This window comes from Rhincodon typus, chromosome 25, assembly GCF_021869965.1.
Source record: "Rhincodon typus isolate 14 chromosome 25, sRhiTyp1.1, whole genome shotgun sequence".
In the NCBI taxonomy this organism is placed as follows: Eukaryota; Metazoa; Chordata; class Chondrichthyes; order Orectolobiformes; family Rhincodontidae; genus Rhincodon; species Rhincodon typus.
In genome coordinates this window covers 21275362-21301872 of record NC_063356.1, presented here as the reverse complement: position 1 = coordinate 21301872, position 26511 = coordinate 21275362, and the positions used below count along the sequence as shown (strand labels likewise).

General features: G+C 41.9%; 1 protein-coding gene across 4 annotated transcripts in view; it reads right to left on the bottom strand.

Annotated features, from left to right (window-relative positions):
• LOC109915502 (tetraspanin-18) overlaps positions 1-13164 on the bottom strand; it is a 116840-nt gene extending 103676 nt beyond the window's left edge. For all 4 annotated transcript variants that reach the window (XM_048612229.1, XM_048612228.1, XM_048612234.1 and 1 more), the window contains exon 1: positions 12992-13164. The gene's annotated coding sequence lies outside the window, so the exon portion shown is untranslated. The remainder of the gene's footprint in view (positions 1-12991) is intronic.
• Between the last annotated feature and the right edge of the window lie 13347 nt (positions 13165-26511).

The window sequence follows — 26511 nt, the reverse complement described above, 5'->3', positions numbered from 1 at the left end:
TTTGCAGACATTTTGATTTGAGTAAAGCTTAATTTTATTAACAGGCAACAAAAACCAAGGAAAAAAAATAACATTCTATTCATAACAGGCAAAAGGAAGCAACGTATGTTCAAAATATGTCACGAAAGAATTTACACATAGGAGGCGTCAATTCGATCATCAAGATAACCAAAAGCACAATACAGCCAATTAATTACTTCTGAAAAGCAGCTCTGCAGGTAAGTAAGGTCAGGAGTTGACCATTAGTCTGTTGACCTGTCCTTCAATTCATTGATGGCTTCCCACTACAGATACAGTACAGATCCCCAGAAAATTAATTTCTCAAAAAGCAGATTCCATTTCCATTATACATTCTGCCTCCTATTTTTCATCAAACAACTAACTCACTTCACAAAGTTACCTGCGACCATGTGCTTTCACTTTTGCTGATAATCCCTTGTTTATTTTTTCAAAATTTCTCAAATGCTTTCTGCAAGTTCATTTAGACAAAGTCCCGTGGTACTTTCCTACCAACCATATTATAAAAGAAAATTACTAGAATAGCCAGACTTGACCCACCCCTCTCAAATTTACAAGGATTTTGTTGAACAAGCTCATAGTTGGCCTCATCTTATCTGGGAAACATACTGGGAGCAGACAGTTCTGATATTGTGTGGGATATCCACATTATACTAAGTGTGTCTGTCACTGGCTTTTTAATACGACCACACCATTTTCATTTTTACTTTCATGTTTCCCATTCAAATGATAGCAGACATGACTGAGAACCAAATAAAAACCAAAAGAATTGCGGATGCTGTAAATCAGAAACAAGAACAGAAGTTGCTGGAAAAGCTCAGCAGGTCTGGCAGCATCTGTGAAGGAAAAAACAGAGTTAACGTTTCAGGTCCGATGACCCTTCCTCAGAACGGTCCCTCCTTAGAGAAGAGTAAGACTTAATAAAGATGTTCAAAATTATGAGGGGTCTGGAAAGATTAGATAAAGAAAATGTTACTATTGGCAGAAGGATTTGAGAACAGGAGGACACAGCCACATGGACACAGTGTGAATGATAAAATATAAATGGAAATTTCTTTTCATTCAGCAAGTGGTTAGGATCTGGAATGCAAATGGGCATATGCTGGAGGCATGTTCAGTCATGGGTTTTGAAAGAGAATTGTATAAAATCAAAAAAGAAAAATATTTGCAGCTACAGGGACAAAGGCAGGAAAGTGAGTCTTGCTGAATTACTTCTGCACCCTCAACATAGACACAATGAGCCATATGACTTTGTTGTGGACTGTAACCTTTCTATGATTCTATTCCCCAGAAACAGGGGAGAAACCTTTGTCAAAGGCTGTGAGGATATCGTTGGAAGTTGCCAAGGAAGTAAGCAGCAGGAGCCCAGGTGTCCATGCTCTTCGATGCAGTGCAAGATGTGTTGAGGGGTGGGGCTGGGGAAGGTAGGTGGGATGGTGATAGGTGAGTGCAGGTAGGCAGTGATGGGACGGCCTCATGCCATGAGCAACCCTGCCTCTCATCCCCACCTCCTTGACCTGACACAATCTGTCCAACTTCTCTCCCACCTATCCGCTCCTCCCACTTCACTGACCAATCCTCACCACTGCCTACTTGCAATCACCTATCACCATCCCATCTACCTTTCCCAACCCCACCCCTCCTCGCTGTCTATTTATTTCCCAGCTCCCTTCCCCCTCCCCCATTTCTGATGAAGGGTCCTGGCCCGAAACATCAACTTTCCTGCTCCTCTGATGCTGCCTGGCCTGCTGTGCTCCTCCAGCTCCACACGGTGTTATCTATTAAAGACAATAGTGGCTAGTATTATGGAGTGAACTTTCAGTAATCTTCCAGAAGTTTCTTAGGAGTCCATGTACCTCCTGATGGGTCAGGAATGCTAACTATTGTGTTATAATCTGGCAAGGGTATCTCCACAAAAAAAAATGGCACTGCAAAATAGATTGCAAGTTATACCTATCCTGTAAGGCATGTTCATGATTTTTCATTTGACTTTTGAGATGGGCTTTTGACAGTTGGTTATCTACAATTCAAGTATTGATCTCAACTGAACCCACTTCTCCTTCTCCCCACCAAGGTGGCCTAGTCACATGACTCCCACAGGGCTAAACCTTTTAACCATAGGATTTTGATACAAGCAACAGTTGAGGGGTCAGGGCTGCTCCATGTAATATCTCCTGAGAATATCAAAACCCTAACTCCTGGGCTACAGAGGAAAAGCATATGGCCTGCAAAATTCAGCTAACAACTTTCATTTGTGAACTTGGCAAGTAAAACTCTCTTTTACTAAAAAAAAGTGAAGTGGAAGTGATATTTTAACAATATTTCCCGGGAGAATTTTAAAGAGATTTTTAAAGAGAAGAAATGATCTGTGACTCCTGTACTGCTGACTAGCCAATCTCTCACCTCCAAAGAGGAATCCCAGACTGCTAACACCAGATTTGGAATTTTACACTCCATTTTAAACATAAGGACATTGATCAAACTGGTATCCTTTTGGTGATTTGTACATATGTTGTTGCTAATTGACTAACCGTTTTATTCTTTTTGATTCGAACTCTCCTTTTGCATGTCAGTAAGTATGCCTGTGTTGTGACGTACTCCCCCAGTACCTGTATCTAAGAGTATGTGAAATAAAACCTACTTCCTGGTTTAACTTTACCACAGTGTCGTTGTAAGCCTTATAAGGTAAGACTCCATAAACAAAGGAAATAGGAGTTTCTTAGAAGTCAAACTTCAATCATCCACTATTTAAAAATAGGAAAAAAATTAACTCACGCTCTGATTACACACAGATTGTGAGCAAAAGGAGAGATTCATTGTAAAACTCACATGCCATCTGCAACACTATCAAGTATTACAAAAACCCCTAAAAAGACACTTAGAAAGTGATACTATGAACAGATAAAGTCAATATGGTTTGCAAAGGTAAAATCATGTGTAATGCATTTATCAAAGGTTCTTGAAGATACAACAGGTTGCGTAGATGAAGGGGAAAAAGTATGTGTAGTGCGTGTATTTCCAAAAGGTATTCAATAAGGCGCCATACAAAATATTAACATATAAAATAAGAGCACTTGGAGTTGGCAGTAATATATTAGCATGCACAGAGGATTGATTAAATGACAAGCAGAAAGTGGTTATAAATGGGGCATTTTCATATTGGCAGGATATAGTTAGTAGGGTGTTACAAGGATCTTGGTGACCTCATCAATTTAACAGCTACATTAACAACTTAGATGAGGGAGCAAGAATAATGTGTTTACCTTTACTGATGGTACAAAGCTGGGTTACAAAATAAGCTGTGAGGACATAATGAGACAGCAAAGAGAGATAGAAATTTAAACAAATGGACAACACACTAGCAGGTGGAATACAATGTGAGAGATGTGAAGTTATTCACTATTAGCAGGAACAGAAAAACAGAATATTTTTTAAAATGCATGAAACTTTTAAATGTTGACATTCAAAGAATTCTGAAAGTTAACATGCAGAAAAACAAGCAATTAAGTTGATGAATGACATGTGGTATTTCCATATTTAAAAAGGTCATGCCTTCATTGTAGACAACACAGCAAAGATTCAGTGGTTTGGTTCCCGGTGTGACAGGCTATGTGAATTTGACCTGTACTGTGGTAGTTTTGGGTAAAAAGGTGCTTTACCCATTCCTTTTCCCTTGACTGAGTTTAAGAGTCTATTTCATTTACGATGGTAAAGGCTCTTATCTTAAAGAAAACAAGGTGCAGAGCTGGATGAACACAGCAGGCCAAGCAGCATCATAGGAGCAGAAAGGCTGACGTTTCAGGCCTAGACCCTTCATCAGAAATGATGATTCTCCAGCATCTGCAGTTCCTACCATCTCTATCTTAAAGAAAATGTTGTTTATCACATGATGTCAATTAGCTACAAGCTACATTAGAAAGATAAACATTGTCGCTGAGACTATGTAAATGCCTGTGGATATAAGTCTTCACTCCACAAGATCCTAAGATGTTCTGTCTTATCTCCACCAAAGCTGTATGACCTTATCAGACTGGGTAAAATTAATGCAGTCACCAATGTTGATTCTTTCAGGGCTATTATTGTATCGATATATGTTACTTCTTAAAAGAATGAGAAATGCTATTTCTGAATGATATAATGTTCAGAAGGGTTTCAAAGGGCACAGACTGAGAGGTTGTTTGTCCTGAACATGGGGAAATATTCTCAGGATATAGCAACATTCCCTCTATGCTGCATGGCTGCACAGTGTTGTTCCAGAACACAGAATCACAGAGCACTGTTGCAATTTGACAAGCAGATTAGGATTTATGTCCAAACTGAATTGAAACATTTATTTTAGCATTCTGATAATACCAAAAGTAAATTTCAAAGCAATTACAATTGTTTGGCACTTAAACTAGCACCTTAATGACACACACACACCCCATGGGGTGGAACAATGGCTCAGTGTTTGGCACTGCTACCTCACAGCACCAGGGACATGGGTTCAATTCCAGTTTCAGGTGACTGTCTGTGTGAAGTTTGCACATTCTCCCTGTGTTTGTGTGGGTTTCTGCCAGGTGCTCTGGTTTCCTCCATGCTAAATTACCCATAGTGTTCAGGGATGTGTATGTTAGCCATGGAAATGCAGGGGGATGGATCTGAGTGTGATGTTCTTTGGAGGGTTGGCATGGACTTGTTGGCTGAATGGCCTGTTTGCACACTATGGGGATTCTGTATTATCTCAAGGTGCCATCACAACATTTGCATAGCGTCAATTTAGAAACTTTTCTTCCCATTTCATATCAACACAAAAGTCACAGTGTTAGCAGCACCAGAAATGAACTAAAAGCATGGGGAGGCATAAGCAAATACATGTCCTTCACATGTGAGCACTCTTGTTTGTCCTTTTCCATTATGAAAGCCAAAACATTCCCAGTTGGAAGTGCATGTACACTTCCTGTCTGCCATTTTGGCACATTAGAGCAAAATCCAAAGTCCTTGAATGTATTCACATCTCCCAAAACATACCATCTTAGCCAGATTTCTACATTTGAAGCCAGCCTATCAGATTTCTGCCCTGCCACAATACTAAAATGACCTAGATAAAAGTCATGAATGAACTCTATAAGACTGCAACTGTGATAATTTATCCATCCTTGTCCTTCTCAACCTGTCTGCAGATTTTTATTGCGGCTGACCTCCTGTCATCCTCTAATGCCATTCCTCCACCATCTACCTGGGTGGAAACATGCATACCTGATCCCAATATTACCCCATCCAATTGAAGCCAAAAGATCAAATGCAATGGTTCCTCTTTCTACTCTATATCTCAGGTAGCCCCCAGATATCTATCCTTAGACGACTTCTTCTTTTCATCTGTATCTGTGCTGTCATCATCTGGAAGCCAATGGATGCTGCCCTTTCTTGACACCTCCTAGGTCTAAATGATTAGACCGCTTGTTTAAAAGAATTAGATGAGTACAAAATTTCCTCAAATTAAATATTGGGAAGACTGTCCTCATTCCCCACTGCAAATACCAACATGTCGCCTCTATCCCTTGCAATTATTTGTTTGGCTGAATCAGCCAATTCACAAATTCCATGGTACATATAAGCATCCTACAATTTACCTGTACCATCAAGACCACCTATTTCAATCTCCCTGATCTTGTCCAACCATCCTGCCTCTATTCATCAGCTGTTAACGCCATCGTCCATTTTTTAAAATATATTTTTGGTATTGACTTTTCCAATACTCCTTTGCTGGGCTGACGTCTTCCATCATCCATAAATCTGGATCCATCAAAAACTCTGCTGCCTACATTAGCTGCAATACTAACAATGTCTATGTTTTAAAATTCAATCCCTTGTTGCCTTCATGCCCTTGTTCATCCTTATCTCTGCAACCTCCAGCAGCCCTAAAAATCTCTGAGGTCTCTGGCCTTTTGAAGATCCTTTTATTTAAATGACTCCACCATTTTCATCTACAACTTTCGCTGTATGCCTCCAGAAACTTCTTCACCATGCTCTGTCTCTCTCAGATATTGCTTAAAACCTGCATCTTCTGTCCAAGTATTTCATCATGTGATTCTGCATCAAGTTTTCTATGCTAGATCTCTTGAGAAATGCCTTGTGTGGTTCTATTGCTTAAAAGGTGCTATATAAATGTGAGTTATTGTTGTCTTGGAGTACAGGTTCATAGTTCCTTTAAAGTGGAATCACAGATAGATAGGATAGTGAGGATGGTGTTTGGTATGCTTGCCTTTATTCGTCAATGCATTGAGTATAGGAGTTGTGAGGTTATGTTGTGGCTGTACAGGACATTGGTTTGGCCACTTTTGGAGCATTGCATGCAATTCTGGTCTCCCTCCTGTAGGAAGGATGTTGTGAAACTAGAAAAGGTTCAGAAAAGATTTACAAGGATGTTGCCAGGGTTGGGGGGTTTCGGCTATAGGGAGAGGTTGAATAGGCTGGGGCTATTTTCTCTGGAGCATCAGATGTTGAGGGGTCACTTTGTCGTTGATTATCAAATCACAAGGGACATGGATGGAGTAAATAGGCAAGGTCTTTTCCCCGGGGTTGGGATGTCCAAAACTAGAGGCATAAATTTAAGGTGAGGGGAAAGATATGAAAGGGACATAAGGGGCAACTTTTTCACGTGGAGGGTGGTGTGTGTACAGAATGATCTGCCAGAGGAAGTGGTGGATGCTTGTACAATTACAAAATTTAATAGGCATCTGGTTGGGTATATGAATAAGAAGGGTTTAGAGGGATGTGGGCGAAATATTGGCAAATGGGACTAGATTTATATCTAGTTGGCATGGATGAGTTGGACCGAAGGGTCTGTTTCAGTGCTGTATATCTCTATGACTCTAAATAGGTTCAAAAATCAGGTGCTTCTTGTCTCAAATTAAATTCAGATATGAGTTACATTAATTGATTATAGAATCATAGAATCTCTACAGTGTGGAAGCAGGCCATCCGGCCCATCAAGTCCACACCAACCCTCCAAAGAGTATCCCATCCAGCTCCAGCCCCCCTGTCCTATCCCTGTAGCCCCACATTAACCATGGCTCACCCACCTAGCCTACACATCCCTGGACACTACTGGGTAATTTAGCATGGCCAATCTACCTAACCTGCACATCTTTGATTTAGAAACTGCTCCTAAGGCTATCCGGAGTCTGCACTCCACTAGATCCCAAGATGTGCTTCCTTATCCCCACGCAAGTATAATTGTCTCCACTCAGTCACTTCATGACCTCAACAGTTCAGCAAAAATCAGTTCTAGATTCTTCTCCAAACATTTTTGTTCATTTGTACTCGTATATGCTGGTGATTTATTTAAAAATAGGCTAAAATCGAAACATCTGGCAGGAATGGGTAGGAAAATCAAAATCTTAGACCTGGCAGAACAATCTACTACTTTATGGAAAAGAAGTTCTCCGGTTACACTCAATGACTTCACAAGCATGTTCTTTCGAAGCATCTTCTCCATACTGTACTGCTACACACAGTGATCAGAGCTGATCTCCGCTCTCCCTTAGACCCACCCATCAGTTCACAAAGCGAGTGTGAATAGCTGAGGTAGCCCAACATCTGTGACCCAATCCCACAGCTGAAAAATAATTAGTTTATTAAAAATATACATAAGTGATTGCAGAAATGATCTTAATGCCATGCACTGAGTTCATGGCTGTGCATTTGTGTAAATATTATACTGTCGGGTTTTTTTTGCTTTTAAAGATAGGAAGAAGCATGTTAAGAGAAGCTTATATTGAGAAATAATTTCCTTGGCCAGTGTTTTCTGAATGTATGCCAATGAACATTATGAACACTTCCCTCGAGAATGTTTTTACTCTCCCCTAAGAGTTTCCAAAGTGTATACATTTCTCATCACAAGACTGGAAGATCTGGCATCCACTTCAACATCTGTAACTATTTTAGAATTGCATACAAAACAGTCAGGCAGGAAATAGTTTTGAAATGATATGGCAGGAGCAGTACATTTTAGCACCAAATTGCATAGTTTGTAAAGTTGCTCGTTGTAGCAGAGGCCTTTCAGTGTAGACATCTACACAAAAGAAGCTGATGTTGACATTTGAGACTATAGTCCAGTAAAGATTTTAACAGCACATATACCCTACAACTGCTGTCTCCAACCCTCTTGTCAACAGTGTCCCCCCATAAAACCTCACTCCCATCCCCCACCCTCAATGCCTCATGCCCAGATGACGTAATATTGGGAAAATATGTTTGAAGTGTTTTTCTGCTGGCATGTCTGCATTTACATCTGTATGTATAATCTAGCAATTCCTTCATGTATTCAGGCAGACTTGTTAAACAAGCATCCTGGGCTACTATTTTTCACAACTGTCAAGTCTTTCATTGTTATGATTCCAACATGGGACATGAGGTTCACTGCCATTTGTTGCCCTATCTCTCATTCCCCCTGAGAAGGCCGTGGCTCATCACCATCTGCAGCATTGTCGGGAAGTGATGTCCAAGATCTTGACCCAATGACAGTGAAGGAAGCGCAATACAGTTTGAAGTCATGATGGTGAGTGGCTTGAAGGGGAACTTGCAAGTAATGGCATTCCCGTCTATTTGTTGCTGTTGTGCTTATAATAATGGTGGGCCATGGGTTTGGAAGGTTATGGCAATGGATCAGTACTCCAAAGTACTCCAAATGCCATAATGGCATTTTTTGCTTTCATTTTCAAAATGTGTCCCTTTTTTTAAGGAAAAGAGGACTGCTACAGGGGAAAGAAAAATCTGTAGACATTAACTCAGTGACTGTCTGGCAAAGTCCTATGTGAAATACAATGAATGTTACTCCTGTAAAGTATCAGGGTAACATCAAACAGGGAGAGATTTAATAAAAGATAACTAGAGGACTGAATATCCAAACCCCCTGGCCCCAGCGGAAAGCCATCTCATGCAGACATGCCTGCTTCACCATCCAGGAAATGTATGGAACAAGGAGTTAAAAACTGACTGCAACAATAGCCTGTGAGTTTTATTGGTCAGGCATCCTGGTATGTGAACTGGGTGTCGTGAGGGCCACAGCTTTGAAAACAGCCTTTTTAAATACCCTTATTTCCGCCAACTAGTAAAACTAAAAATCTGAACTCTTCTGCTCAACAGCCAATGTCAGTTATTGGTGCTAGCCAATAAAAGGCTGCAACATCGTCTGGCCTGCTCTTCATTAACAATTTGGAGGCTGATCTGGATTTTTTAAAAAAACTTTTATTTGTAATTAATAATCTCACTCATTTTGTTAATTCAAGAAAGCCTGCTTAATTTGGCTCATTTTAAACATAAATTTAATTGGATCTGGCAGAAAGGCATCCACAAGGGAAGGGATCCTTTTTAAATGAACCTTGTTGCGATCAAGTAAGAATACAGGTGAATTACCAAGGACAGTCATTTTATCTTTCTTCAGCTGGGAGTTTAACAATTTGGCGTATCCCTTCTGGAACCATAACAAACTGGGAAACCTCAGCTAGAGTCTTGTGTAACAAAGGTAGTATCAAATGTAGCTTAGTAACTTATTGCAATGCACCTTGTAGATGTTACACACTGCTGCCATATAAATACGAAATGTTTAAGGTGGTGCATTGAATGCTGATCAAGCGGGCTGCTTGGTCCTGGATAGTGTCAAATTTCTTGAATATTGTTGGAGCCGCATCCATCCAGGCGATTGGAGAGTATGTCATCACTATCTTGACTTGAGTCTTGTAGATGGTGAACAATCTTTGAGAAATTTGGCAGTGAGTTGCTTGCTGCAGAACTACCATCCTCTGATCTGCTCTTGTAACCACAGTATTTATATGGCTGACCGACTGAGATTTTCATAAAACATTTTACCTATTCTTAATGCACAACTGTTACCACTGTCCTTTACTGTTATATTGCACCTTTTAACTTGAAAAGAAAAGGCTGTGAATAGCTTCACCAAAAGTCTTGAGAAAAGTAGTTGGCCAGGCAGGAAGAGAGGGGTTAAAACTGTACCTGAGTTGAGGAAATGGTTTTTTAAGGAATGTGACAGAGGCAGAAAGTCAAGAAGGATTACAAAAGGAGTCCTTGAGAACAGGACCTGAGCAGTGGTGCCAGTGGTAGGATAAAGTGAGAGAAATGCACAAAGGACAGAATGAGGCAAAACTCGTATTTGAGATGGGGATGATAGAGCTGGAGGAGATTGCACAGAAAAAGTGAGGCATGTCTGCACAGCAACTTACAGACAAGGGTGAGAATATTTAATTTAATGTGTTAGTGAGCAAAGGTAGGTCAGATTGGACTGGGGTACCATGCAAGGATTAATAAACGGTGCAGGATCAAATATCATTATGGAGAGTGTTGGAGGTGACAAAAACATGTACAAGGATTTCAATGACAGCACAGTTGAAGTAAAGGCGGTAACAGGAGATATTGCAGAGATCAAAGGATCCAGTCATTGCACTTGAGATGTTACACGGCTTTCAGTTTAGTTCAGAGCAGAGAAGACTTCAAGTTTCAGTCCAGCATGAATGGTCCAGAGGTGGGGGGAGTTGAATCAGAACAAAGGAAGTAGAATTTGCAGCTAGAAAAGATGATGGCTTCAGTCTCCCTAACCTTGAGCTGCAGAAGGCTGTAAATTATCAAACACTGGATGCTGAGCAAGAAATCTAACAATCCAGGTGTTGAGGGAAGGAATGCAAAGGTACAGTTGGGTCTCATAAGCAGCTGTATGAAATTTAATGCCATGCTTACAGTTTCTGTGATGTGAAAAAATTGCTACATTTGGATTTCCTCCTTGTACAATTTGAAACCTCAAGCAGTTTGTACATTTAAAGAGGCTCTTATCTACGCAGCTCCTTAAAGCAATGATACCTCACTGCTTCAAGCAGTCACTAGGCAATCAAAAATAGTTTATCATCTAAAATTTATTGAACTTAGGTTGCTGCATCGCGTGGCTAAAGAAGAGCATTTAACGTTGAATCAAAAAGGCAAAAAAGAGGAAAAAGAAACCTGAAATAAAAGTGGAAAATGCTGGGTCTATGGCAGAATTTGCAATGCAGGATAATCTCCCATCAGTTGGACATGTCCTTGTATCCTTCAATTCAAGTGATATTTAATTGCAGAGTTGATGAAAGCGTGAGCCAATAGTATTGCAGGAAGGGAACCAGGGCATCTGGGACCTAGGTGAATAGGGTAACCAACAGTATATCTCTTTAACTAACGGGATTTGGGGATTAGGAAACAAATCATGGAAGGAGTGAGAAGGATGTGATTTTAATGTTAAATCGGGTATTGAGAAATGAATAAAGAAGTGGAAATGTAGAAACATACACAGAGAATGCTGGAAAAACTCAGCAGTCCTTGTAACATCTGTGGAGAGAGAAACTAGAGAGATTCTCAACTAGAGTCAGTTAGCATTTCGAGTTTGGTGTGACTCTTCTTCAGAACCTGCAATTGTTTTTCTTCAGGGAAATGCAGATTGGATTAAAAGGGCAAAGAAAGAGACAAGAAAGAAAATTAAGGAAAAAAAAGCACAGTTGAAGTAAAGGCGGTAACAGGAGATATTGCAGAGATCTAAGGATGCAGTCATTGCTTTAAGTTTGATATGTTTTTTTTAAAATCTCCATAAAATAATCAAAAATCTGATGAAATGAGATTTGCAGTGATTGTTTTTACAGAGTCAGAGTTGTTGATTGGCCGTAATTAATAAATATCATGCTGTTGTAAAAGAGTACTTACTCTACAGTACTTAACTATCTGTAGCAGGTTTAGTCTGTAACTAGCATTCAAATACCTAGACATTCACAACATTCACTGCATTTTGAAGGTGATATTGATAAAGAATTGCCATTTTCACAAAGCTAACAGCAAAGTGGTGCAACTTGGCTGCTGATAATCTGAGGTCACTGTACCTGTTATGGACAAAAGTTAAGGTCAATCAGGTTTTCCGTTATTTCAACATCAAGTTCTCACTCAGTAGGCTAATCAATACCTCAAAAAGAAAGGTTTCAATTGGTGCCCTCAATCAAAAATCAACTATTCACTTATTATTATTTAGTTGTAAATTGCATTTCTAAGCGCAGTCATTGTATTCATACAGATGTGTGAGAGCTGAGGGCAAGCTGGTGAACAACAGATGCACACAGGAAGAGAGGATTTGGGAAAAGTTTTTTGTTTTAAGAGACTGATTAAAGCAACAAAGAAGGTGACAAAGTACAAGGTAGAGAGGCTTCTGAGGTGGGTGTTGATACTGTGCTTGAAGGAGCACTGCCATTGAGCCCAGAGCAAACAGAATTAACAGTTTGTGGAAGGCACAGAGCATTCTTTAAAGTAAAGAGAGAATCAGCACAGGCAATGATGGATCGAGTGGTCTCCTTTTGTGTTGCAGGATTCTACAATTCTGTATTGCTGGAGGAGATTGCAGAAGAAAGCAGCAGCGAGTCCATGGAATGACTTGAAAGTGAGCATGAGGATCGAGGCCACATAAGCCAGCGGAACTTGACATGGCTGGAATGATGTGGGAATGGGCTACAGCAAATATCATTTTAAGCTGAACATCCTCACCATCCAGACCCTTTAAACATCTGTTTCACAATTGTTCTCAGTCCTTAAAACCTTACTTCTTTCGCGTCTGGGATCTTGATTTGAAACTGTAAAACTTTGGAGTTTAACACATTTAATCTAATAACATGAAAGGAGTTTGAATTGTTTAGGGTCAAATTGGAATATAAATATACAGAAGCAGATTTATAAAAATAAGGGGCTTGGGTTGCAATGTCTAAGAAAATTTTACTTCAACATCTGTCTTCTGTTACGCTGACAGAAGGAAATGTCTTGAGGAGGTATCTATGAAAAGCTTCAGTTTACTTTCACTGCTTTCGCTGTCGCACAGCAGCAGCCTTCCCATTCAGCCACAACGATGACTATAAAGTTAACAAATACACAGAGTCAATCAACAGCTTCTGGTGAGAATGACAAACATTCAACTCACCTGCACAGTTAGTTCTGTTAAACTCAGACCTCTGTCGTATGTCTGATTTCTTTTGGCACCTCACCGTTTGCCTGTATGTTCCACCAGTGCCTGAGCTCATCTGTGCCATAACTGGCTCCAACAGCATCTGGGAAATCAGCAGTGCCATAAAATAGATTTGTTTGGCCTGCTTACTACTGGGATAGTGTGGGGAAGGCACGTGATGCAGGAAATGATTCAATGCAATTCTAACCTCAAAGAAATGACTGCAGAATTCAAATATTCCTTAGCTGTGATATTAAAGCAGACACACTTTTTAAAGCAGAATACTTTACAAACAGGATTCCAGACTGTGGTTCATTACTGCTGTCTTGATTCCTATTGACTGTGGGATGTGAAATAACAGAGTACAAGCTGAATGGGATAAAAAATACAAATGCCAAAAACTACATAGTATGTCACTGAACTGAACATGCAGTTTACCTTTGTTTAACAGCAGGCTCAATTTTAAGATTACTATCTTGATCTTTCTCAGCGAGAATAATGTCGATTGGCACTTTGGTCTATTTTTAATGTACTGAATAGCATTGTTTCCCCAAGTTACATTGTCTGAAAGGAGCAGTTGGTGAAATACAAATGTGTTTGAAAGTCATATGCACTGAAGCTGATCTTCCATGTTGGTGATTAGGCATGACAAGGTGAGAAGATTGCCTGCCCATTGTAGAACCTGTTCAATTTTTGACCTGTGAAGTCACGAGATGAGAATTAGACATGGAAGAGGTTGGTGATTTGTACACCAAGCATCACCAAATTTGCATCCTGGGAGGAGCATTTATATTACCCCCATCCATTCCATTAAGTTACATCCATTAACCCCTGCTCTGAGTTTGTATGTTGACACATCTATATGTCAAAGTGTTATTCTTAATTTAGTTTTACAGAAATATTTGATACAACTCTGTGATTTGGTAGGCTATTTCAAAGACCAGTTGGGTAAATTCGATTGAAGTTAAACACTCTAGGAGACATACTAATTTCTGGTGATAGTGTAATTCAAACAATATCATATCAGACACAGATTATATCCCTCATCCAAAACGCATTGTGAACTAATCCAATATTGCTCAGATTGCATAAACACAAAGGTTAAAATGATCTGCACTGTCAGAGCCCAATATAAAAATTACAAAGTGGTCTCTAAAAAGTGCAAGGAATGCACAGCAGGCCCATAACATTCAATTGGACAGTGTGTACCTTTATCATGCCCAGTGCCAACAACAATGCTACTCCTGCTTCAAATCATATTCATACAATTGTGCGTCTTACAGGTGTTATTCTTATTGTAGTTTTGCATATAAATTTGATATAATTATGTGATTTAGTAGTTATTCCAAAGGGCAGATAAGAGTCAATCATATTGCTGTGGTCTGGAGGCGCATATCGGAGGCACATATATAGTTCCCTAAAGGACATTTGGGATCCAGACAGGTTTTTTTGCAATTACCTGGTAGTTTCATGCTCATCATTATAGGTACTGGCTTTTTCTTTTGATAGCTTTATTTAGCTGAATTTAAATTTCCCAGATGGGTGTGGTGAGAGTTGAAACAATGAGCAGGATTTTTCATACCAGATTGTGGGGACAAGGTCTGCAGCTGATCACCTTACCACCCAAGTCTCTCACTAGATTTGGATTTGGAACTAGATCTCCGTTCCTTCAGTAACATTAAGTTAAAATCCTGTAAAAGATCACCTTAACAGCACTATACCTACATCCATGGGTAACAGCAATGAAGAAGATGGCAACTTACCACCATCTTCTTAAGGGCAATTAGGTAGAGGGTATAAATATTGGTCTTGTCAATGATACCTATATCCCTGAATGAATAAAAATAAAGACCCAACACCACTAGTCTTCTTTTCAAATAAGTATACACTAATTTTTTTGACTTTTTTTTTTAATTTATATCCCCTAAACTATCCCAATAACATTTCAGGATATCTGGAATTCTCTCCTAATGTTCCTTGACCCTGGTCCAGATTCCAGGAATTTCTTGTTGACACTGTCTAGCCATTCTGCTCAATGTCAAAGGAGAAATAGAGCAAAAGAAGTCAAGCCTATCTTGGCTCAGAACTCCAAATAAAGAAAAACTAAGATTCCTCTGTCAATAACTCTTGAATTAATCTAAATCCTACACTCCCACTAACCTATGGGATACTACAAAAATGTTGATTAATTTTAGCTGAAAATGTTCTTCCTCCTGTCCACTCTAAATATGTTTTTCACTTGTTTTAAACCTCTTTCTGGCCTACTATTTTGACATACTCTGCTCCAGTCCTACAGATTTACCCTTTTAGCTCCTTTTCTACTTAAAAAATGGCCACTTTCAATCACTTTTAAGGACATTAAGAATTACTGATTTTCTCTGCACTATTTCCACAACTTGAATGATTTATATTTTGGTAACCAAAACCCAAACAGAGCACCCAAGGTACTGTACAATTTCAGAATGACACCTCCTGAATGATACCGAAATGGTCCGGCAGTGTTACTAATTATCCAAATGTTTTGTTTGTTCCTGCTCTTGGTGATAAGGTACCTGAACGATTGGAAGTCTGGGAAGTTATATCAGGAGAGCTGTAGAGCAGTCAGTTGAAGCAATATCACTTGTTTAATGCTACTGACAAAGATTAAAATGGCCTGCTACTTGTCAGTAGATCACAGAAAGGTTACAACACAGAAGGAAGCCATCCAGCCAATGTATTCATTCTCCTTTGCAAGAGCAACTCAGCTAGACCCAGTCAGCCACCTTTTCCCTAAATGTCTGCAAATATTTTCTCATCAGATAATTATTCAACTCTTTTTATCCTAACCACTCACTGTGCAACAACATTTTTCCTAGTGTTGCCTCTAATTTTTTTGCCAAAACATCTTTGTAGCCTATACAGTGTGGAGCTGGAGGAACACAGCAGGTCAGGCAGTATCAGAGGAGCAGGAAAGTCGGCATTTTGGGTTTACTGGGAAAGGAAAAGGGAGCTTGGAAATAAATACAGGGAGGAGGGGTGGAGCTGGAGGTAGGTATATGTTGATAGCTGGATGGGTAGTGGAAGTTAGTCAGTGCAAAGGGTGGGGCAGGTAGGCGGGAAAGAAGATGGATAGGTAGCGTCAGATCAAAGAGGCAGGGATAAGAGGGCGAGTTGGACATGGGATGAAGCCGGGGGTAGGGAGATTTTGAAACTGGTGAATTCTATGTTGAGGCCATCAGGCTGTAGGCTCCCAAGGCGGAATGTGAGGTGTTGCTCCTCCAGTTTCCAGGTGGCGTCCTTGGGAAACTGGAGGAGGCCCAGGATGGACATGTTACCCAGGGAGTGGGAGGGGGAGTTAAAATGGTTGGTAACCAGAAAGTGTTGTGGATTATAGCGTACAGAGTGCAGATGCTCTGCAAATCAGTCACCGAGTCTGTGCTTGGTCTCACCGACGTAGAGGAGGCCACATTGGGAGCAACAGATGCAGCAGACCAGGTTGGAAGATGTACAGGTGAATCCCTGTCGGATATGGAAGGTTTGTTTTGGGCCTTGGATGGAGGTGAGAGGGGGATGTAGGGGCAGGTATAGCATTTCCTGTGGTTGCAAGGAAAGGTGCCGGGCGTGGTGGGGTTAGTGGGGAGTGTGGAGTAGACGAGGGAGTCGCAGTGTGAGCGGTCCCTATTGAAAGGCAGATAGGGATGAGGAGGGAAATATCTCTTTGATGGTCAGGTCAAATTGTAGGTGGCGAAAGTGGCGGAGGATGATGCGCTGGATGCGGAGATTGGTGGGATGATATGTGAGGACAAGGGGGATTCTATCTTTTTTCTGTTGAGGGGAGGGGGTTTGAGAACAGAAGTGTGGGAAATGCAAGAGATGCGGCTGACGGCACTGTGGATCAACAGAGGGGGGACGTTGTGGTCGTTGAAGTAGGAGTGGAACGCTCCATCTTGGGAGCAGATGCAGCAGACACTAAGGAATTGGCAGAAAGGGATCGCATTCTTACAGGAGGGTGAATGAGAGGAGGTGTAGTCAAGATAGCTATGGGAGTTGGTGGGTTTGAAATAGATGTCAATGCTGAGATGGTTACAGGAGATGGAGACGGAGAGGTCCAGGAAGGGGAGGGAAGTATTAGAAATGGTCCAGGTGAATTTGAGGTTGGGCTGAAAAGTGTTGGTAAAGTTGATGAACTGTTCAAGCTCCTCATGGGAGCACGAGGCAGCCCCAGTACAGTCATCAATGTAGCGGAGGAAGAGGTGGGAGATAATGCCAGTGTAACAACAGAAGAGGGACTGTTCCACGTATCCTATGAAGAGGTAGGCATAGCTTGGACCCGTACTGGTGCCCATAGCCATCCTTTAGTTTGTAGGAGGTGGGAGTAGTTATTTCCCAGCTCCCTTCCCCCTCCCCAGTCCTGATGGAGGGTGAAAACCCGGAACATTGACTCTCCTGCTCCTCTGATGCTTCCACACTGTATTGACTCTGACTCCAGCATCTGCATTTCTTGCTATCTCTGATCATACACCACCCTACTCCCTGGCTAGCATCTCTGTCTGTGGCTAGCTGCAGTGTTCCAGCGAAGCTCAGCGCAAGCTGCAAGAACAACATCTCCTTTTCTGCTTGGGAACCCTGCAGCCCTCTGGACTTTCAATATCAAGGTCAATAATTTTAGGGCCTAACTCTCCCATGTCCCAGTCCCCTACCCCACACACCAGGCCTTGTTATCACATAGCCTGTCATTACTCACTACCTATTGTTAGTCATGAACAATCCCCATTAACAGCTATTCACCCTTCTCGCCAGATTGTTCTCAACTCCTTTGTCTATGCAACTACTCTTCTCTCTCTTTGGGCTCTAACTTAGTGTTTACTCCCTACCCTATCCTCCATCCCTATTTTCTGCATATAAACTGCTGTTTTCCCAGCTACCATCAGTTCTGAGTGTGGGTCACCGGACCCAAAACGTTAACTCTGATTTTTTCTTCACAGATGCTGCCAGACCTGCTGAGCTTTTCTAGCAACTTCTGTTTTTGTTCCTGATTTACAGCATCCGCAGTTATTTCAGTTTTTATTTAAGGGTGTCACATGAACAGTTTTCCAATCTGCTGGGATCTTCCTGGAATGCAGTGAGTTCTGGAATGTTCCAACCAATATCCCCGCTATCTCTGCAGTCACTGACTTTAAAACCTGTGGATACAGGCCATCAGATCATAGTAACTTGTTTGCCTTCAATTTCATTAGTTCATCAAATATTTTATCCCTCGTGATAGAAACTGTTATAAGATTGTTCCTCCCATTAGAATCTTGCTTAACCTGTGATCTTTGGAATGTTTATAGTCTCCTCTGCTGTGAAGACCAATGTAAAATATTGATATAAATTATCTGCTATTTCCTTGTTTCCTGTTATTAATTCCCCGTTGCTTCCTCCAAGGTTCCCACCAGTTACCTTAGCTACTCTCTTTTTATATACACGTAGAATCTCTTGCTGTTTGTTTTTATATTTCTTGCCAATTTATTTTTATATTCAATTTCTTCCTTCTTTATTAGCTTTTCAGTCCTTAAAAAGAATCCTAATCCTCTAGACTACTATTAGTTTTCAATGCTTGACTGGTTTAATTTTTGATTTGATAAACTTCTTGACTGTGTTTGTCAACCATGGGTTGTTCACAGTTTCAATGGGTCCTTCATTTTGGCCAAAATGCATTTTTGCTGTGAATTATGAAATATCTGCTTAAAAGTCTGTCACTGTTCATCCACTGACATTCCTCCTTTAATCTATTTTCCCAGATCACTTTAGGCAACTCTTTCTTCATACCTCTATAAATGCCTTTATTTAAATTGAGGACACTAGTTTGAGACTCAAGTTTATCTCCCTCAAGATGAATTTGTAATTCTATCATGTAGCAAACCCTTCCCCCACAAAGGATCCTTAACTATGAGATCTCTATTTAATGTCACTTCATTACACATTACTAGATCTAAAATAATCTGTTCTCGGGTAAACTCTGCAACATCCTGCACTAAGAAACAATCACTGATGCATGCTACAAATTCGTCTTCCATGTTACACTTGCCCGCTTGATTAATCCAGTCAATGTGCAGATTATAGTCTGCTATGATAATTACAGCGCCCTTCTTACACATCTCAATTATTTCTGATTTATATATTATGCCCATGTTGGTTCACTGGTCAGCACTGCTGTCTCACAGCACCATGAACACAAGTTTGATTCCACCCTTGGATGACTGTCGGTGTTGAGTTTATACATTCTCCCCGTGTCTGCGTGGGTTTCCTCCGGGTGCTCTGGTTTCCTACCACAGTCCAAAGATGTGCAGGCTAGGTGGATTGGCCATGCTAAATTGCCCATAGTGATCAAGGATGTGCAGGTTAGGTGGATTAGCCATGGGCAATGAAAGGTTAGAGGGCTAGGTTAGGGGGTGAGTCTGGATTGGATACTCTTCGGCAGATCAGTGTGGACTCGATGGGTCGATTGGCCTGCTTCCACACTGTAGGGATTCTATGAATCTTCTATGAACTGAATCCTTCCCTTCCCAATCCAAATTCCTTTCTAGCTCAGAACAGATGCCCTAACCCTTGGCACTAGGGTTGGCCATACAGGGTCCTGTATTCTCTGACTTTATTGCAGAGAACAGTATCTACTTCCTTAACTATGCTATCCCTTCGTACTCCGACATTTCTCTGTCCCAGACCCAACTGAATGCTGCTCTGAACCAATGTGCTGTGGTCAGTTCACTCATACTCCATGCAGTTTGTGCACCTGTCAATAGCAGGAACAAGATCTTGAACTTATTGAACAAGGCTAAGGCTTCTCCAAAGCTAAATTCTGGATCCCTATACCATCCTCATTCTCAGTCACGTATTATTGTTCCTGACTAAGGGCCAAATTTGAAATAATTAATCTAAGGGATGTGACTGTCTCAAGAAACACAATGTCCAGGTACCTCCTTCCCCCTTAGAATCCCTACAGTGCAGAAAGAGGTCATTTGACCCATTGAGTCTGCACTGACCCTCTGAAGAGCATCCACCCTATCCCCACAACCCCACATTTACCATAGCTAATCCACCTAGCCTGCATATCCTTGAACACTACGGGACAATTTAGCATGGCCAAGCCACTTAACCTATGCACTTTTGGATTGTGGGAGGAAACCGGAGCACCTGAAGGAAACCCATGCAGACAGAGGGAGGACATGGAAACTCCACACAGACAGTCACCCAAGACTGGAATTGAACCCAGGTCTCTGGGACTGTAAAGCAGCAGTGCTAACTACTGAGCCACTGAACCGCACTTCCTGTTGTGTTCTGGTGTGACTCTGAGCTGATGTTCCTTAAGCAGCCCACATTTGCTGCAGATGTAGCCATTGTGGATTGCACTGGCATGCACCAGCTCCCACATACTACAGCTAAAACACATTGCCCTTCCAGCCATGCCTATTCTTACATAATTAATTAATTTGTATGTTAACGTATTTTAAAAGTAAATTTATTAACTACTCTTCAGCTGCAATAATGACAGCACTTGGCCACACAAATGAGACGTAGACAAAATACTCATCAATCACCTGCTTCCTATTGAAGGGGTTCTCTGCTGCCTGTTTTTATCTCCTTCTGCCACTACCCTTCTCACACAGGTCCACTCTTCTCTTTATGAAGTTGCTGTCCCTGCTCTCTCATGATGTTTGAAAAGCTGCTGACTCCATTGTCTCTCACACAGTATGAGAAGCACAAAGTCCTCCTCTCACTCACTCTTTTAGATTTCCAGGTCCTCTGTCCCCCAAGACTCTTCTGTCAACAGGCACAGTTTCTCCCTATTTGTCCAGGCCCCTCAAGATTTTGACTGGTGGATCATAGCAAACAGCATATTCCCTTTAGGTCTTCACAACAAGCTAACTGTACTCAACCAGCCCACACGTGCAAAATCCAAAACATGGTGTCCAATATTAGGTGTGATTCCATAATAGCATAATATTTGCTAAATAACACTGAGCATGCAAGGTATTACACTGACAACCAATTCTGCATTGTCAGCTAGGCTTGCAATGTGGTGCACTTGAATATGCCAGAAGCTGCACATATTTTTACAATAGAGCCCTGTTCTTTGCAGACAGAAAGGACATGTACACACTGCATCCTGTCAACGTCAACAAAATTTTCTGGTTCATCTCTCAGGGCAATGTCTTGACAAGCAGAGTCAACCTGCCTAGATTAGAATTCAGACAAGCCTTGAAGGGTAACTGTGTTATGGATCAGACCAGACCCATTCAAAATATTTTAAGAAGGTAGCCTAGACGCTAACATTTTTTTATTTTAAAGGCAAATATAACGTGCTGTGTTCAAGGTGCAATTTGATTGGTCGAACTACTGGATATTAAGCAAAACACAATTTATTTAAACATTGTAGTTAAATACAACAAAAGAAAGAAGAACTTCGAATAACTTAACTCTATTGGAAAACTTAATAGAATAAGAGATACAGTAACTATTACTAATTAACTGTTCCAATATAGTAACATCCCATAAACACACCCCTTGGCAAAAGAGCAAATTCAGGAAAATAGATTTCTCTCACAGGTAACCTAGCAACAGAGAGAAACCCCAGCTTCTATCTGTAACCAAAAAAGGAAAAAGATGGCTTCTACTTCTTCAAAACTCCAGCAGCTTTTGCCCTGCTGAAACTCCAACACCAACTGCTTAAAGCTAAACTTAGAAACTAAAAATAAAACCGGAAATCCTGGTAGGTGAGAGCTGGCCACACCCAGCCAGTCTGCTTCTATTGTTCCAATTTTTAAAAAACCCAAGGCCTCACAAGCTGTTTACTCTATTGGCTTTCCAAGTAGACAGCTCATTACCTCTGTCTTAAAGCCTCTCTTTTAAAAAAAGGACAAAGTACACCTCTTAAAGCCACAGCATCGTTTCAAATGTCAGTCATAGAGGTATACAGCATGGAAACAGACCCATGCCAACCAGATATCCTATATAAATCTAGTTCCATTTGTCAGCATTTGGCCCATATCCCTCTCAACCCTTCCTATTCACATAACCATCCAGATGCCATTTAAATGTTGTAATCATACAAGCATCCACCACTCCCTCTGGCAACTCATTCTATACACACACCATAATCTGTGTAAAAAAGCTGCCCCTTAGCTCCCTTTTGTATCTTTCCCTTCTCACCTTAAACCTATGGTCTCTAATTTTGTACTCCCCCACCCCATGGAAAAGACCTTGCCTACTAACCCTATCCATGTCCCTCATGATTTCATAAACATTTATAAGGTTACTCCTCAGCCTCTGACGCTCCAGGGAAAATAGTCTCAACCTATTCAGTCCTTCTGTATTGCACAAACCCTCCAACCCTGGCAATATCCCTCATAAATCTTTTCTGAACCTTTTCTAGTTTCACAACAACCTTCCTATAGGAAGGAGACAAGAATTGCACAAAAAACTCCAAAAGCAGCCTAATTAATGTCCTGTACAGCCATAACATGACCTCCCAACTCCTATACTCAATGTACTGACCAATAAAGGCAAGCGTACCAAACATCTTCTTCACTATCCTATCCACATGTGACTCCACTTTCAAGGAACTATGAACCTGCACATGAAGGTATCTTTGTTCAGCAACACTCCCCAAGACCTTACCATTAAGATGCATGAGTCCTGCCTTGATTTACCTTTCCAAAATACAGCATTTCACATTTATCTAAATTAAATTCCATCTGTCACTCTTGGCCCATTGGCCCCTCTGATCAAGATCCCATTGTACCCTGAGGTAACCTTCTTCACTGTCCGCTACACTTCCAATTTTAGTGTCTTCTGCAAACTTACTAACTATACCTCCTATTTTCACATCCAAATAATTTATATAAATGACAAAAAGCAGTGCACCCAGCACCGATTGCTGGTCACCATCAGTCACAGGCCTCCAATCTGAAAAGCAATCCTCCACCACCACCCTCTGCCTTCTACCTTTGAGCCAGTTTCAAATAGCTAGTTCTCCTTCTATTCCATGTGATCTAACCTTGCTCACCAGCCTACCATGAGGAACCTTGTCGAACGCTTTACTGAAGTCCATATAGATCACATCCACCACTCTGCCCTCATCAATCCTCTTCATTATTTTTTCTAAAAACTCAATCAAGTTAGTGAGAGACAATTTACCACACACAAAGCCATGTTGGCTATCCCTAATCAGTCCTGGCCTTTCCAAATACATGTAAATCCTGTAACTCAGGATCCCCTCCAGCAACTTGCCCACCACAGATGTCAGGCTTACCAGTCAAGAGTTCCCTGACTTTTCCTTACCACCTTTCTTAAATAGTGGCACCATGTCAGCCAACCTCCAGTCTTCCGGCACCTCACTTGTGGTTATCGATGCTACAAGTGACTCAGCAAAGTAATCTCTTCCCTTGCTTCCCACAGAGTACTAGAGTACACCTGATCAGATTATCAAATTGATGCCTTATCCATGGCACTGCCTCTACCAATTACAATTCATTTTCCAACCAATAGTACAACATAAATAAAAACCGAAAGAACTGTGGATGCTGTAAATCAGGAACAAAAACAAAGTTGCTGGAAAAGCTCAGCAACTCTGGCAGCATCTGTGAAGGAGAAAACAAAGTTAACATTTCGGGTCCAGTGACCCTTCCTCAGAACAACATAAATATTGTTTTCCTTTACATTTGTATTTCTTGTGAATTTGGCCTGATGATGCAAGATGATACAACTTCAACAAAATCTGTCTTCTTTTTCCAGCAATTTATTACACAGGAGAAAAGGGTGTTGATTGGCAAGTCAAATTTTAGTGCTAGTGTAATGCCAATTACATAGACTGTACTTCCCAGTGACATGTTGATTGAATCAAACAGCATGTGTTCCAGCTCTTCATATAACAGAGTACAAACTCTACTGAAACTGTCCATGCTTGCAAAACCCAAAACAAAATGACTACTGTTAGGTGTGACTCCATGATCTGGCAACACTGCTAAACAATCATGAGTGTGCTAATTGACTCAACAATTTAACATTGTCAATCCAACTCGTAACATGACTGAGTTATGCTTGCCAGAAGTGACATAATTCTTATTCTTATATCCATCCTCTGCAAACCAAAGGAATATGTTAAATCATTTGCTTTTTAAGAATTATCTCAAAGTTTGGGGAGGCTATAATACCCGATTTTGCTTTCTCCATGGCAACAAGTCAACTTGCCAACCAATCAGCACACTTTACTCCTGGAGGATAAATTGTTCTGATCTTTTGCAATTCTGGCATTCGTCCAGAGGAGTGGAAGACACAAAGCCTCAACAATTTGTCTCTCTTTATTTTCAGCAATATTCATATTCTGGATTACCAAGGGACTGTTAGCATACATCTCTTTGGATCATATAACTTGTAGATAACTCCACCAATTCTCTCACCAGATCCTTAATCAAAAAGACAAAAAAGCAGAATTCCAGAGATAGTAGGAACTGCAGATGCTGGAGAATCTGAGATAACAAGGTGTAGAGCTGAATGAACACAGCAGGCCAAGCAGCATCAGAGGAGCAGGAAAGCTAATGTTTTGGGTCTAGACCCTTCTTCAGAAATGGGGGAGAGGAAGGGGGTTCTGAAATATATAGGGAGAGAGGGGGAGGCAGATATAAGATGGAAAGAGGAGAAGATAGGTGGAGGGGAGACAGACAGGTCGAAGAGGCGGGAATGGAGCCAGTAAAGGTGAGTGTAGGCAGGGAGTTAGGGAGGAGATAGGTCAGTCCAGGGAGGACGGACAGGTCAAGGGGGCGGGATGAGGTTAGTAGATAGGAGATGGTAGGTAGTTTGAGGTGGGAGGAGGAGATAGGTGGGAGGAAGGACAGGTTAGGGAGGCGGGGACAAGCTGGGCTGGTTTTGGATGCGGTAGGGAAAGGGGAGATTTTGAAGCTTGGGAAGTCCACATTGATACCATTGGGCTGCAGCGTTTCCCAGCGGAATATGAGGTGCCGTTCCTGCAATCTTCAGATGGCATCGTTGTGGCACTGCAGGAGGCCCAGGATGGACATGTCATCTGACAACTTCTCTTTCAATTTCTCTTACAACTTCTCTTTCAACTCAACAACTTCTCTTTCAATTCCTCCCACTTCCGACAGACAAAGGGGGTGGCCATGAGTACCCGCATGGGCCCAAGCTATGCCTGCCTCTTTGTAGGTTACGTGGAACAATCCCTCTTCCGTACCTACACTGGCCCTAAACCCCACCTCTTCCTCCGTTACATTGATGACTGTATCGGCGCTGCTTCCTGCTCCCACGAGGAGCTCGAACAGTTCATCCACTTCACCAACACCTTCCACCCCAACATTAAGTTCACCTGGACCATCTCTGATACCTCTCTCTCCTTCCTGGACCTCTCTGTTTCCATCTCTGGCAACCAGCTGGAAACTAATATCCATTTCAAGCCCACCGACTCCTACAGCTACCTACAACACACCTCCTCCCACCCACCTTCCTGCAAAAATGCCATCCCCTATTCCCAATTCCTTCGCCTCCACCGCATCTGCTCCCAGGATGAGGCATTCCACTGGCGAACATCTCAGATGTCCTCGTTTTTCAAGGACCGCAACTTGCCCCCCTCAGTGGTCGAGAATGCCCTCGACTGTGTCTCCCATATTTCCCGCAATTCATCCCTCACGCCCCCTCCCTGCAATAACAACCAAAACAGAATCCCCCTCGTCCTCACGTACCACCCCACCAACCTCCGGATCCAATGCATCATCATCTGACACTTCCGCCATCTGCAATCTGACCCCACCACCAAAGACATTTTTTCCTCCCCACCCTTATCTGCTTTCCGGAGGGACCACTCTCTCCGAGACTCCCTTGTCCGCTCCACACTTCCCTCCAGCCCCACCACACCCGGCACTTTTCCCTGCAACCGCAGGAAGTGCTACACCTGCTCCCACACCTCCTCCCTCACCCCCATCCCAGGCCCCAAGAAGACTTTCCACATCAAGCAGATGTTCACCTGCACATCTGCTAATGTGGTATACTGTATCCGCTGTTCCTGTTGTGGCCTCCTCTACATCGGGGAAACCAAGCGGAGGCTCGGGGACCGCTTTGCGGAACACCTACGCTCTGTTCGCACTAAACAACTGCACCTCCCAGTCGCGAACCACTTCAACTCCCCCTCCCATTCCTCAGACGACATGTCTATCCTGGGCCTCCTGCAGTGCCACAACGATGCCACCCGAAGATTGCAGGAACGGCACCTCATATTCCGCTTGGGAACCCTGCAGCCCAATGGTATCAATGTGGACTTAACAAGCTTCAAAATCTCTCCTTTCCCTACCACATCCCAAAACCAGCCCAGCTTGTCCCCACCTCCCTAACCCGTTAGTCCTCCCACCTATCCCCTCCTCCCACTTCAAGTCCCACCCCCATCTCCTACCTACTAACCTCATCCCGCCCCCTTGACCTGTCCGTCCTCCCTGGACTGACCTATCCCCTCCCTAACTCCCCACCTA